Source organism: Lithobates pipiens, unplaced genomic scaffold (genome assembly GCF_037356315.1).
Source record: "Lithobates pipiens isolate NorthernLeopardFrog02 unplaced genomic scaffold, aLitPip1_a1.2 Scaffold_28, whole genome shotgun sequence".
NCBI lineage: Eukaryota > Metazoa > Chordata > Amphibia > Anura > Ranidae > Lithobates > Lithobates pipiens.
In genome coordinates, this window is record NW_027507789.1 from 88,756,206 (window position 1) to 88,770,646 (window position 14,441).

The 14,441-nt window shown below is 46.4% G+C and overlaps 1 pseudogene; it reads right to left on the reverse strand.

The window, feature by feature from the left end:
• Positions 1-3,173: 3,173 nt before the first annotated feature.
• LOC143936725 (5S ribosomal RNA) lies at positions 3,174-3,292 on the reverse strand (annotated as a pseudogene).
• Positions 3,293-14,441: the final 11,149 nt, after the last annotated feature.

Genomic DNA, 14,441 nt, shown 5'->3' on the forward strand with positions numbered 1-14,441 from the left:
ACAGGGAAGGCCCTTGCTTATGTTGTGAATGGACGCGGAAAAGGCCTTTGACAGGGTGGCCTGGCACTTTATGCAGGCCACCCTGGAACATATAGGTCTTGGCCCCAACATGATGAGCTGGGTAATGTCACTTTACTCCACGCCGTCGGCAGCGGTACGGGTGAACGAGTGGTGCTCGGACTCTTTTCCCATCACTAATGGGACAAGGCAGGGGTGCCCTCTGTCTCCCCTAATTTTTATTCTGACACTGGAACCACTTATGTGTCACGTTCGGAATGACCCGAATATTACTGGCATATCCAAACCCTCGGCACACCACAAAATTGCGGCGTACGCTGACAATCGAATTTTTTCCGTCTCCAATCCACACATTTTGCTTCCCAATATACTTGCAGCAGCCTATCAAACTATAAAATCAATTGCGCCAAGTCAGCAGTATTGAATATATCGGTCCCGGATGGTGAGGCCAAGAGGCTCCGCTCCGCTTTTCCATTCTACTGGGCTGAAAAATCTATACGTTACCTGGGCGTTGACATCGCAGCGGATTAAGCGCAATTGTACCCGCTTAATTTTGTCCCTCTCCTGGATAGACTGAATTCTGATTTGGGAAACTGGCATGCTTTAACACTGACCTGGTTCAGTGCATTCAAAATGACGGCCCTCCCGCGGATCTTATACATGTTCCAGACATTACCGATCCGGTTACCCCCAATTTTTTTCAGACAACTGCAGGTGCTGCTCCGGGACTTTATTTGGGCGCGCAAACCGCCCAGAGCCCGTTTGCAATTGCTTGCCAGACCAAAGGACAAGGGGGGTCTGGGTCTCCCAGATCTCAGACAATACTACAGAGTGACTCTGCTAGCGAGAGTCGTTGATTGGCATTGTAATGGCCCACACAAGCAGTGGGTGGAGATGGAGATTGAGGATGGATCCATTCCCCTATTGACCTCCCCGTGGCTCCTGTCCTCCCTACCAAAAGACCTCAGAGGTCACCCCGTAGTGGGAGCTACGTTGGCTGTTGTGCGGAGGTTGTTCCGCTGCACACACATTGCTCCCCTGCCATCACCAATGACTCCGGTTATAGGTAATCCAGACTTCCCACCGGGATTTACCAACAAGAAACTGCGACAGTTGACAGTGGTGGGGAAACAGCGTCTGGGAGAGGTGTGGCCCTCGGGAGGGCTCCCGACCACGCAAACTGTCGCTGAGCTTTCTGACCCTCCGCTTGACTTGATTAGTGCTTATCAACTTCGTCACTTTCTTCTGGCCATACAAAGGGCCCCCTACACTCCTAGAGACCTGACACCCTATGAATCCATCTGTCACAAAAGGGAACCTGTGCGACACACCCTCTCCCTCCTGTACAACCTATTGAGTAGTCAGGAGGAGGAGTCGACCCCCACCATTTATCCACAAATGGGAGAGGGACTTAGGCATCACATTTACCCCACAACAGATAGGGAAGATCCTGACCTTAGTACATAAAGCTTCCATCACAAACCAATATCAAGAATCAGGATACAAGATAGTCTCACGCTGGTATAGAGTCCCATACCTTCTGAATAAAATGGATAGATCGATCCCGGATGTTTGTTAGAGGGGAAATTCAGATACGGGGACCATGGGACACCTTTTCTGGGCATGCCCGGCCTTGAGGAACTTTTGGGTTCCCAACAGCGTGCCTTCTACACTTGACCGAACAGCCTGTTCGAAAATACAAAAAACCCTCACGATGCAACTCCTGAATGCCGCCCGGGCCTGCATTCCCGCACTGTGGAGGCAGCCTCAGCCCCCATCCAAGGTGCTGTGGTATTCCAAAGTCAATCATATTCTCCGGATGGAAGAATTGACCGCCACCCTTCACAACACTGAAGAGGCATTTAGTGTTACATGGAGGCCCTGGAGGTATTTTACTGGTACTCGAGACTACATTCGGGAGGTGAGCAGTGCCTCTGTCCCAGAAAACGACTGAACATCTAACGTTTACCTACGTAGGCCATGTCTGCCCTGGGTGGCATTCCCCCCTCCCTTTTTGTCTTTATTTTTCTTTTTTTCCCCGCCGCCATCCCCCCACCTCCTCTCTCTCCGTATTTGCACTCTCTTCTTCCCCCGTCCTCCCTTTTGACTATGCCTTGTCTCCTTACTAGCCTTCGGGACCCAGAAGAACCCCAGGGTTCTGGACATGACCGGCTCATATTTTACTCTGGTTCACGTAGGTCATGATAAGCTGGCTCGCTGTGGTCCCAGTTGTTCTCCATGATTACATTTGTCTGAACGGAGCTGCACTACTCCGTTACTCAGTACTACTGTACTACATGTCGGAGGTGGGGTTTCTCTCTTTTCTGCATGAAACTGTAGGACTCCCCTCTGAGAACCCAGAGTTATTTGGCTGCCTATTTTTTGTTACCATGTAATTGTGACCCTGGGTCATGCTGTATGGTTGACTGTTATATTTATGTTCTACTTAATAAAAGAATAATAAAAATAAAAAAAATAAGTCAATGCCAACAACTTAAAACTAAAGCCTATGGCATTGAGAAATCCCAGGCGGTCTCCCATCCAGGTACTAACCAGGTCCCAACCCTGCTTAGCCTCTGAGATCAAATGCATGCTCAACCCTCTTGACAAACGCCAAGATGGTCACCTTGGGAAACAAACAAAAAAAACAAGTCAACGCCAACAACATAAAAAGAAAACCCAGGCGGTCTCCCATCCAGGTACAAACCAGGCCCAACCCTGCTTTGCCTCTGAGACCAAACGAGATTGGGTGCTTTCAGGGTGTTGTGCCCGTAGGCAATTTCTTTGTGCACTCTCAACCCTCTTGACAAATTCCAAGATGGTCACCTTGGGAAACAAGGGAATAAAAAAGGTCAAAGCCAACAACATAAAAATAATCCTACGGCATCCGGTATTCCCAGGCGATCTCCCAATCAAGACACTAACCAGGCCAGATCCTTCTATGTCACCTGGTCTTCCCAAGCAGTCTCCCATCCAGGTACTAACCAGGCCTGACGCTGCTATGCCTCTGAAATCAGATGAGATCGGGTGCTTTCAGGGTGATGTGGCCGTAAGCGTTCTCTTCAAGACACGCACAACCCTCTTGACAATCGCCAAGATGGTCGCCTTGAGAAACAAGCGAAAAAAAACAGTTCCAAGCCAACAACATAAAAAGAAGCCTATGGCACCTGGTATTGCCAGGCGGTCTCCCATCCAGGTACTAACCAGGCCCGACACTGTTTAGCCTCTGAGATCAGATGAGATTGGGCGCTTTCAGGGTGATGGGGCCGTAGGTGATCTCTTTGGGCACTCTCAACCCTCTTGTTAAACGCCAAGATGGTCACCTTGGGAAACAAGCGAAAATAAACAGGTAAACGCCAACAACATAAAAAGAAGCCTACGGCACCTGGTATTCACAGATGGTCTCCCATACAGGTATTAACCAGGCCGTACACTGCTAGGCCTCCGAGATCAGATGAGATTGTGCGCTTTCAGGGTGATGTGGCCATAGGTGTTCTATTTAGACACTCTCAACCCTCTTGACAAATACCAAGATGGTTATTTTGGGAAACAAGTGAAAAAAAACAGGTCAACGCCAACAACATAGACCCTGGCGGTCTCCCATCTGACCCAGAACCTGCTTAGCCTCTGAGATTGGGCGCTTTCAGGGTGATGTGACCTCAGGCGAACGCTTTGGGACATACTCAAAACTCTTGACTGATGCTAAAATGGTCACCTTGAGAAACAAGCAAAAGAAAAACAGGTCAAAGCCAACAATATAAAAAGATTCCTACGGCACCTTTAATTAGGTACTATCCAGGCCGGACCCTGCTTATCCTCTGAGATCAGATGAGATCGGGCACTTTCAGGGGGATGTGGCCGTAGGAGATTTCTTTGGGCTCTCTCAGCCCTCTTGACAAATGCCAAGATGACCACCTTGGGAAACAAGCGGAAAAAAAATACCATGTCAACGCCAACAACATAAAAAGAATCTTACGGCACCTGGTATTCCCAGTTGGTCTCTCATCCAGTTACTAATCAGGCCCGACAATGCTTAGCCTCCGAGATCAGACAAGATCAGGCACTTTCAAGGTGATGGGGCCATAGGCGATCTCTTCGGGGAAAACTCTCAACCATCTTGACAAACGCCAACATGGTCATCTTGGGAAACAAGCGAAAAAAAAACAAGTCATTGCCAACATTGGAGGTTAAGCAGGGTTGGGCAATCAGTTTCCTTGCCTGAAATAGGCATCTCAGAACTGCCATCTGGCTACTTCCCGGGTTTCCAACTCCTTCAACTAATCCCAGGAGACAATACTTCGCCTCCATCCTGGTGGAGGTTCCAAACACCCGATCAATGGTTCCTGTCACCTCTGTCCAGTAGCGGATCAACTTCGGGCATCTCCAAAACATGTGCATCATGTCTCCCCCCATGTTCCCACACCGGGGGCAACTTGCGTCCGGCCGTTCGGCCAAACTAAAAAAGTTTACGAGGAGCATAATAGGTTCTATATAATAAGAACAGATGTGACATCCTCTGTGAGGAGAGCCACAATTCACCACAGGCAGGATTCCTGTGGCCAATTATAGCTCAGGGGGGTTTAGTACACACCCCACACTATATAAGGCCGCTAGCGCGGCGGCCTTGTATAATGTGTTGCGGTGGTCAGGGAAAGAGGATGATAGGCAGGGACAGTGTCTTTACTGCTTGGGAACTTAGCACTGTTACAGTGGGTGTTTTGTGCCTCCTGCACAGTACACACCTGAAGCTACCCTTTATTACTGGTGTTCAATTTCTGCAATACATGCATCTGCAGTGCAGAAGTTAGAGTGGGTGTTGTGTGCCTCCTGCACAGTATACACCTTATTGCTGATGTTCTGTTTCAGGAACCTAGCACTGTTACAGTGCTAGGGTGTACAGAGAAGCTGGTATATATAGAAGACTACAGCATACAGAAGAAAGGCTAGTGAATACAGAATACAGACTCGTGTATGTAGATAGGCTTGAGTATACAGAAGACAGGCTTGGGTATACATCAAAGCTGACATTCTATACAGAAGACTGGGTAGTGTATACAGAGAGTCTAGTGGGTACAGAAGACAGGCTGGTGTATTCTAGCTAGTTTTTACAGTCTAGTGTATACAGAAGACAGGCTGTGGTATACAGAGAGTTTAGTGTATTCAGAGAGTCTAGTGTATACAGTCGGCGAGTGTATACATAAGACTGTCTAGTTTACACAGTGTTTACAGAGATGCAAGGGTGTACAGAGAAGCTAGTATATATAGAAGACAGAAGAAAGGCTAGTGAATACAGAATACAGACTCGTGTATGCAGATAGGCTTGAGTATACAGAGATGCTAGAGTAAACAATGAGGCTGGGGTACACAGAGAGGCTAGCTTAAAGAGAAGCTAGTATATACAAAGATGTTAGTGTATATAGAGAGGTTAGTGTATAGAGAGAGTCGAGTGTATACAGATAGGACAGTGCATATAGAGAGACTAGTGTATACAGAAGACAGGCTTGGGTATACATCCAAGCTGACAGTGTATACAGAAGACTGGGTAGTGTATACAGAGATTCTAGTGGGTACAGAAGACAGGCTGGTGTATTCTAGCTAGTTTTTACAGTCTAGTGTATACAGAAGACAGGCTGTGGTATACAGAGGGTTTAGTGTATTACAGAGATGCAAGGGTGTACAGAGAAGCTATTATATATAGAAGACTACAGCATACAGAAGAAAGGCTAGTGAATACAGAATAAAGGCTGGCTTCTACGGAGAGGCTAGTGTATGCAGAACACTATCTAGGGTATATAGAGAGGCTAGATTATACAGAGAGTCTAGTGCATAGAGTGAAGCTATTGTATATAGAAGTCTGGTTAGTGTATACAGAGAAGCTAGTGTGTACAGAAGAAAGGCTAGACAGGCTATAAAGAGAGACAAGTTTTTACAGAAGACAGTTTGGGGTATACAGAGATGCTAGTTTATACAGAGAGACTAATGTATACAGAAGACAGGCTAGGGCATACAGAAGACAGAAGACGGGCTAGTGTATTCAGAACATAGGCTAGTGTATATCGAAGACAGGCTATTGTATGCAGAAGACCGGCTAGTGTAAACATGCTGGTGTATATAGAGAGACTAGTGAATTTAGAGGGTAGGCTAAGTGATAACAAAAGACAATCTGGGCTATACAGAGACATTTCATCATTTCATCTAGCTCACATCTCTAATGGAGTTTGTCTCATTGCCATGTTATTCCTTTTCATTCTTATGCTAAATATAGATTATACTCACTACACGATTTTAATCATCCACATCAAGCATGCAATAAAACGATCATACATCAAAATAAACAATGTACTCTTTTGCTCTATTTTGCATATTTGTAATTCTCCACATCAACTGTCACATTGACTTATTTTTCTTTATTTCTTATTAGAAATAGAGAGTACTATCTCAAAATCTGGTTAAATCTATTCACTTCGATGAGTTCTACCGCTAATTGTACGGTAATGCAAAATGTTCACAAAACCATCCTACCAGACATGCTGCACATACTAAGAGTAATGTAACTATCGCTCGCTAACGATGTAAACAGTTTTATTGCTTTTCTGACATTAACCGAGTATCTCTGACATTAACTGAGTATCTGTCTGCACTATGATCTTAATAATAATAATAATAATAATAATAATAGGATTGTGTAATGCAAAGATCAACTAGTCTAATATAAGCTTTCTCATTGGTACCGGCATATCCTTTAAATTTAGACTAACGCAACTATTTCTCGTCCATTTTCAAGCTAAGCTTTCAATCTCTTACCTTTGAACAGCGATACTTCCTCCCTACAATATTAAGCCATTTAAATGTCCTATTGGTCGCCTATATTATACAACTCTCTGAAAAGCCTATATGTAGAGAATAAAACTAGTCTTACATCTTAATAAAACAGTTTTATTGCTCAACCAGTATCAGCTGTCATGACAAATAAACGTTTCCACTGTTTGACTCTATTTTCTGTATTACTTCTTTTTCTCCACCTTAACTGTCACAGTTAAAACACAGTGACAGGGGGGCGTGGCCAAGCGCATGGAGGAGTAGGACGCGTGAGAGCTCAGCTCCCGCTCCACCGTTCCCACCGGCACACAGCGCCGCTACCTCGGGCTTCCCTGGACATCCCCATGAGCAGGAGAGGAGCCCCACACACCCCCCGCACCTCGGGACCCAAAAACCGGGGGACATCGACAGCTTTTTCCCCGCGAGGGGACCGAACAACAAGGCCGCGCCGGAATCCAAGATGGCGGCGACCCGCTCGGCGGCAGCGCAGGCAGCACACACTGCCTCTAAGGTACAGGCCTCCCGGCCCCCTTCACCTCCGTCCTCCCCAGGGTGCCCCGAGCAGCGGGACGGGAGCCCAGAGAGCCCTACACCCTCCAGAAGCCCTTCTCCAGCCACAGGCAAGCAGAGCAGAGGATGGGACATGGAGAGCTATATTAAGGCTCTCCCCACAAAAGGTGACATTGAAGCCTATATAACCAGACTAGAGAGATCCTATAGAAGGGAACTTAAGGATCTGCGCCAAGATATTGGCCAGCGTTTTGAGGACATTGAGCTCCATGCTGAGGAGTCTGCGAATAGACTCAAGGAACATGATCATATTTTACAGCAACATACTAACCAAATTCAGCACTTATTCTATGGCGTTGATGACCAGGAAAACAGAAGCCGCCGAAACAATATCCGCATTCGCGGTATACCTGAAAAGATTGAAAACAAGGATCTGTTAACTGCAGCCACCACCATGTTTAACCAATTGCTGAATAAACCTAAGGAATCGCCGATTGAAATCGATAGGATTCATAGATCTCTTGGTCCTCGCAATCCTAGCCCTGATCACCCTAGAGACGTTATTTGTCGCGTCCATTTCTTTAATATTAAAGCTGAAATAATGCAAGCCGCGCATGCACAGGACTCCATTTTGTTTAACGGCGCACCGGTTATGCTCCTGACGGATCTCTCTAAACAGACACTGCTGATGCGGAAGGCCCTGAGGCCAGTCACTGACGCTTTGCATGCCAAACAGATCAAATATCGATGGGGATTCCCTTTTCACCTTTTCGCCTCCCATGAGGGTAAATCTGCTACATTCCGCACGCTAGGGGACTTGCCCAACTTCCTTGGCACTTTTGAACTGCCCCAAACCAGGATCCCGGATTGGCCCCTTACTGCCTTTACCCCTGGCCTGCCCAGCACCTCAGCATGGGAGAAGCAGACCAAGAAGAAGAGGTCCCGATCCCGTACCACCAGATCTCTTCCAGGATGAACGTTCTCAGCCCCACTTGACAGTGGGTAACTACCTCTCCGTTCTCTACGGCGGCCTTATTGGACTCCTGGTATCCGGGTCGTCCCATTACAACCTCTGACCTGAAAGTCAAACACTTGTTCCCTTGTTTTTCTTTTTTTTCCTCTCCTTTTTATCTTTTTTCAGGTTGACTGTTCGGTTCATATGTTTTTTATACTAAGCCTACTAACTTTGCTCCCCTGACTTGATGTCATGTGCCCTTCAAACGTTAGTGGACGGTTGCCCGTCCTTTAGTTTTACTATCTGATTTCGGTAACGCACATCATTTATCATTTATATTTTCAGGCGCTGTGTGCTGTTTGTCTGTTTAGCATTTAGTACAGTTTATTATAGGTGGGGCGGAGCCCCTGAGTTAACCTCACCCACGTTCCCCCACGATAGGGTGTACAGAGTCTTTAGTGACTTTGTTTCTGTTTTATTCTTTAGTCTCTTTTGCTGTAGTGTCTATCACTTTTACCCTCATATAGACACTAGAGGGAGCAATCTCCCTACAATTTTACATCTTCTGCTATTCAGTGGCCATCAACTCATGCTGTTCCTGGACCATTGTTCACACTTTTGCCTGCACTACATGTCCCTAGCCTTCCTAGGGCCTCACATTTCCTCTGTCCTTCTTCAGTGCTCTGACCTTCTTCACTTCTCTCCTTCCTGGCTCTTCTTCGTTCTTCCTCTCTTCCTTACCCTTGCTGCACAGCTCTCTTCCACACTCTTCTGCTTAGCCGCACTTGCTGAACCCAATTATCATGCCGCCTACATCCGTACGATATGTCTGCTGGGATAGATCTTAAGTTCTCCTCTCTCAATTGTAGAGGATTTAACACTCCTGAAAAGCGTAGACAGATTTTACGTCACTTTCATAAAGCTGGTTCGAAAGTTCTATTGTTACAGGAGACTCACTTTAGGTCTGATAAAGTACCCTCTATCCCAGATAGACATTACACCACCTGGTTTCACAGCACGAACCCTCTTGCTTGCTCCAAGGGGGTCTCGATTGCATTTCATAGTTCTTTTACACCACAAGTGCTTGAGAGCGACATAGATCCTCATGGCAGGTTTTTATTTTTAAAATTGCAGTGTTTTGAAAATGTATTTACTATTGCCAATGTTTATCTCCCCAATCAGAATCAACTCCAGTTCCTGTGCTCCGTGACCGCTCGCCTCAAATCTTTCGGAACCACTAATCTGATCCTAGGGGGCGATCTGAATGTCCCTCTTGTGCCGAGACTCGACTCTTCCACTGGTAAGTCCCACCTGTCACCCACCTCGTTGACCAAGCTCAGAGCCACATTAGCAGACATGACACTGGTAGACACCTGGAGGCTACTACACCCATCTGACAGGGACTACACTTATTACTCCCCGGCACATAACTCTTATAGTAGGATTGATTACATTCTCCTCAGCCAAAACCTTTTAGACTTTTCCCCTCAATGTGAGATCGGGTTGCGGCTGTGGTCGGATCACGCTCCGGTACACTTGACCCTCGGGAACCTTCCTCGCTGCCTCCGTCGAGGCGCATGGAGGCTGAACGACAATTTGCTGACAGATACCTTATGTATCTCTGAGGTATCACGGACTTTACTACTGATCACGCCCATGATGAGACTAGCAACATGACCAAATGGGAGGCCCTGAAATGCGTCATCCGTGGTGTTTTTATAAAGCACGGCTCCAGGTTGAAGCGAGCGCGCACTGACGATATACGCCGGCTTTTCTCCCTGATAGCTTCCCTGGAAGCCTCGCATAAACGCACTCTAGAACCGCGCACTCTCATGGAACTCTCGAATGCTCGTCGGGATCTACTTCAGATTTTCTCAGCCAAGTCATTGAACGCGTTCCACAAGGGCCGTCACATTCACTACTCGCAGGCGAACAAGTGCGGAAGGCATCTCGCGCGCATTCTCAGTCCCAGACTGCGGAGGCAACACATCCCCTACCTCTCTTCCTCTGCCCAACAGAAGAGGTTTCGGAACTCTGAGATTGTTTCGGAGTTTCGAGACTTCTACTCCTCACTTTACAATCTCCCCTCCCCGAGTACTCCCTCCCCCTCCGTTTCTCCACCCGATTTATCGCAATATATTCGGGACACGGCTTTACCTGCCATTTCCTCTACTGATAGTTCTACTCTAGAACTGCCCCTGACTACGAATGACTTCCTTATAGCAATAAAAGGTCTGAAGAATGGTAAAAGCCCTGGGCCCGACAGATACTCTCCGCTCTTTTATAAGAAATTTGCCCCCCAACTCGCCCCGCTTATGGCCAAGACGTTCGAGGAAATAGATGACACGCATCCGCTTTCCCCGCAGATTCTCCAAGCCCAAATAGTGGTCATACCCAAACCAGGGAAGGATCACACACAATGTGGAAATTATAGGCCTATATCCCTATTAAACGTGGACCTCAAACTCTATTCCAAAATCCTGGCGACACGCCTAGCCCCCCTGCTCCCCTCGATCATTCATGGAGACCAAGTGGGATTTGTCCCAGGCCGTGAAGCCAGGGACAACACCACTAAAACCCTGCACCTTATCTCGTACGCCAAATCATACAATATCCCCACTTGTCTCTTAGCTTGTGATGCCGAAAAGGCGTCCGATAGGGTGAACTGGAAGTTTCTCCAGGCCTCCCTATTGCAAATAGGTTTGGGTCCACGCATGCTCTCCAAAATTATGGCTCTATACGAGAATCCATCTGCCAGGGTCCTAGCTAATGGGGAAACGTCGGAAGCCTTTGGAATCCGGAACGGTACCAGACAGGGGTGCCCCTTATCGCCTCTTTTGTTTGCGATAACGGTCGAACATCTGGCTCAAGCCATCAGGAATAATAGTTCTATTCATGGGATTAACACCCCTTCGGCTCCCTGTAAGCTATCACTCTATGCAGATGATTTACTATTGTATGTCACTAGACCCCGCATTAGCCTTCCTGCCATACTCGAGGAGCTTGATCGGTTTGGTGCTCATAGTAATTTTAAACTGAATCTACACAAAACGGAAGCTTTAAATGTATCTCTATCCCAGACCGACCTAAAATTTGTCCAGCAACGCTTCTCCTTCAATTGGCAATCTCGTTCGATCAAATATCTCGGTACGGAGATCCCTGCTAACCTTAATGACGTGTACGCGCTAAACTTTAGCCCTTTGTTGACTTCCATTAAGCGCTCTCTTGAAAAATGGCACACTCTCAAGCTCTCCTGGTGGGGGAGAACGAGTGTTATTAAAATGGATATCCTCCCGAAGGCGTTATATTTGTTCCAGACCCTTCCCATCCTCCTACCGACATCCTTTTTTCTGGCCTTGCGAGCAATGGTGGGTAGGTTTGTGTGGCAACACCACCCCTCTAGACTCAAACATAAAGTTTTAAATGCCCCCAAACTCAGAGGGGGAGCAGGCCTCCCTGACTTCCGACTGTACCACACATCCGCGATACTATCCCGACTCTTGGACTGGTTCCCGAGACCTCGCCTTAAACCTTCCACCTTTATTGAACAAGATATGGCCCCAGTGGACCTACGGGCCCTTATGTGGGGACATCACGCCAGGTTCCAGATGATGCAGGGGATTTCCCCTCTAACAAGAGCAGCTCTCACAATATGGTATGCTAAAGCTGTCCCTTATGCCCTATCCACGGACCCTGGCCCGTTGACCCCCCTGTTTGACAACCCGGCCCTCCCAGCCCTTGCGGCTAAGCAACACTGCGGGCACTATACCCGTGAGCACTGGCCCACAGCCAATCAATTTGTTCATCCTACTACAGGTCATTTCCGTCCTCCTCCACATCCCCAGTCCATTGTAAAGACGGACTGGCTCACAACTATCTCGCTGACTCAGATTTGCAGAGATCTCCATCTTTCCGGAAAAACACATAGACCGCTCACACCATTTGAGGATCTCTGCAACCTGACTCAAACCCCAAGACATACCCTGTCGTACATCTATAAAGACATCCAAACCCGATTGTATGCTACTCTCCCTGCATTCACGGACCACTGGTCTAGGGACCTACACTTGGAGATCTCCCCCGCACAATGGTCCACCTCCTTTACTCATACGCATCAATCCTCCAGGTCAGGGTTTACACAGGAGAAAAATTATAAACTACTCTCGAGGTGGTACAGGGCCCCGGTCTCGGTACACAAGATGTTTCCGTCCACCTCTGATGTTTGTTGGCGCTGTCACGGAGCACAGGGATCATATGTTCATATCTGGTGGGAATGTGATGGAATACGCCCTTTTTGGGGTAAGATTTTTACAATTTACAATGATATGTATCAGACCTCTTTGCCTCCATCGCCTTTGTCTGCACTTTTATCCATTCTCCCTGGGTCAGTACGGTCGCAGAAATGCAATCTCCTGAACTTTTGTCTCTCCGCGGCTCGTCACGCCATCTCTCTCTACTGGAAAAAAGATTCCACCCCCCCCCCCATATCGGCGTGGGTGGCTATTCTTAATGACACAATGCTCATGGAGGAATTGCAGGCGAAGGCGGATGACGCTTATGAAAGGTTTACTATGTTATGGTCCATTTGGCGACACCACTCGCAGACGGAATCATTCCTTAACAACCTTACGATCTCATGAGCAGGCTGTTTGCCTGGTTCGGTTGGTGGAGGGAGTCATTCTTATGACCATCTGTGGCCTAGCGGCCAAACCTTAACAACTTGATTATTGCCATCTTTTATACTGAACATTTTTGTTGTAAAGTGAGTGCATAACAATAAGGTGTATTTTGCATAGGTTTGCTTCTATTAATACAAATGCTGTGCTTCTTCTCGTTCTTCCCCATTCTACTCTTCTCCCTTTCAGCTCTTACTGTCTATCTCTACCTCCCCCCCTGCCCCTTCTCTCCTTCTCCCTGGTATACCCGCTTTCTCAGCTTTCCCCCCCCCCTTTTTTTTTTCTTTTCTCTCTTCATTCTGTTTATATTGCAATGCCTTATTCTGTGACCAGGCTACGTATATGATGCAATTGCCTGTCTGTAACTGTGTTATTTTTCTATGTTTGGCACGCAATAAAATATATATTCAACCATAAAACACAGTGACAAAACATTTCTTTTTACCGCAGCAAAATGTGAGAAAAGCAGTGTAAGCCATCTTTCTGCCATATGCTTCAGAAAATTAATGTACCGCTTTTAAATCCATATCAATTCCACATAACCGTGAACCGTCTTACAATTTTAACATTTACTGATAGCAATTACTGATATTACATTATGACTATACCAGTGGAAAAGGACCGCGTAATGGAACTGTGAAATGAATCATAATCTCAGCGTTAACTTAGCTGATAAATTTACGATTTACTCAACGATTTACTCAACGATTTAAACTTAGATTTTTTTCATTCTAAGTCTATTTAATCTTAAATAATTTATACTATATTCTACTGTACTCTTTAATTATGTACTGTTGTTCTGTATTTTAGCCGTTCTCATTTTTCATTTTATGTTGCAACCATCGAATCTCATTGCTATTCCGACATTCTGCCTTAATGAGGATATTACTTTGCAACTATCCCTTGATCCCTTTTGTGTATTCACTTTATCTCGACCTCAATATTTACTGCCACTTTACTGCCTCAATATTTTCCTAATTTGTTTTGCTATACTTATTATTATTATATTATAGAGATTACTAACTCTAAATCATTGTAAACCTAACCATAGTTATAATGTCTACAGCTAATTTTACGTTAAAGCAAAATTCACACAAAACCATCTTTTTAAAACCTTTACACATTAAGAGTAAGGCCGCGTACACACGCGGGGACTGTTCGCTGAAACTGTCCGCTGAAACCAAGTTTCAGCGGACAGTCCGCTCGTGTGTGGGCTTTCAGCGGACAGTTTCAGCGAACAGTCCGCTGAACAAGGTTTTTCGGAAATTCCGAAAAACTGTCCGCTGAAACCTTGTTTCAGCGGACAGTCCCCGCGTGTGTAGGCTTGTTCGTCAAACAAAGTTGCGCGCATGCTCAGAAAGGATTTTCACGCCGAAAGTTATAATGCAGTGTATAGGACGTCGTATTTTTCGTCCCGTCGTACGTGCCGTTCACGTCATCGCGCACGGTTTCAGCAAACTGTT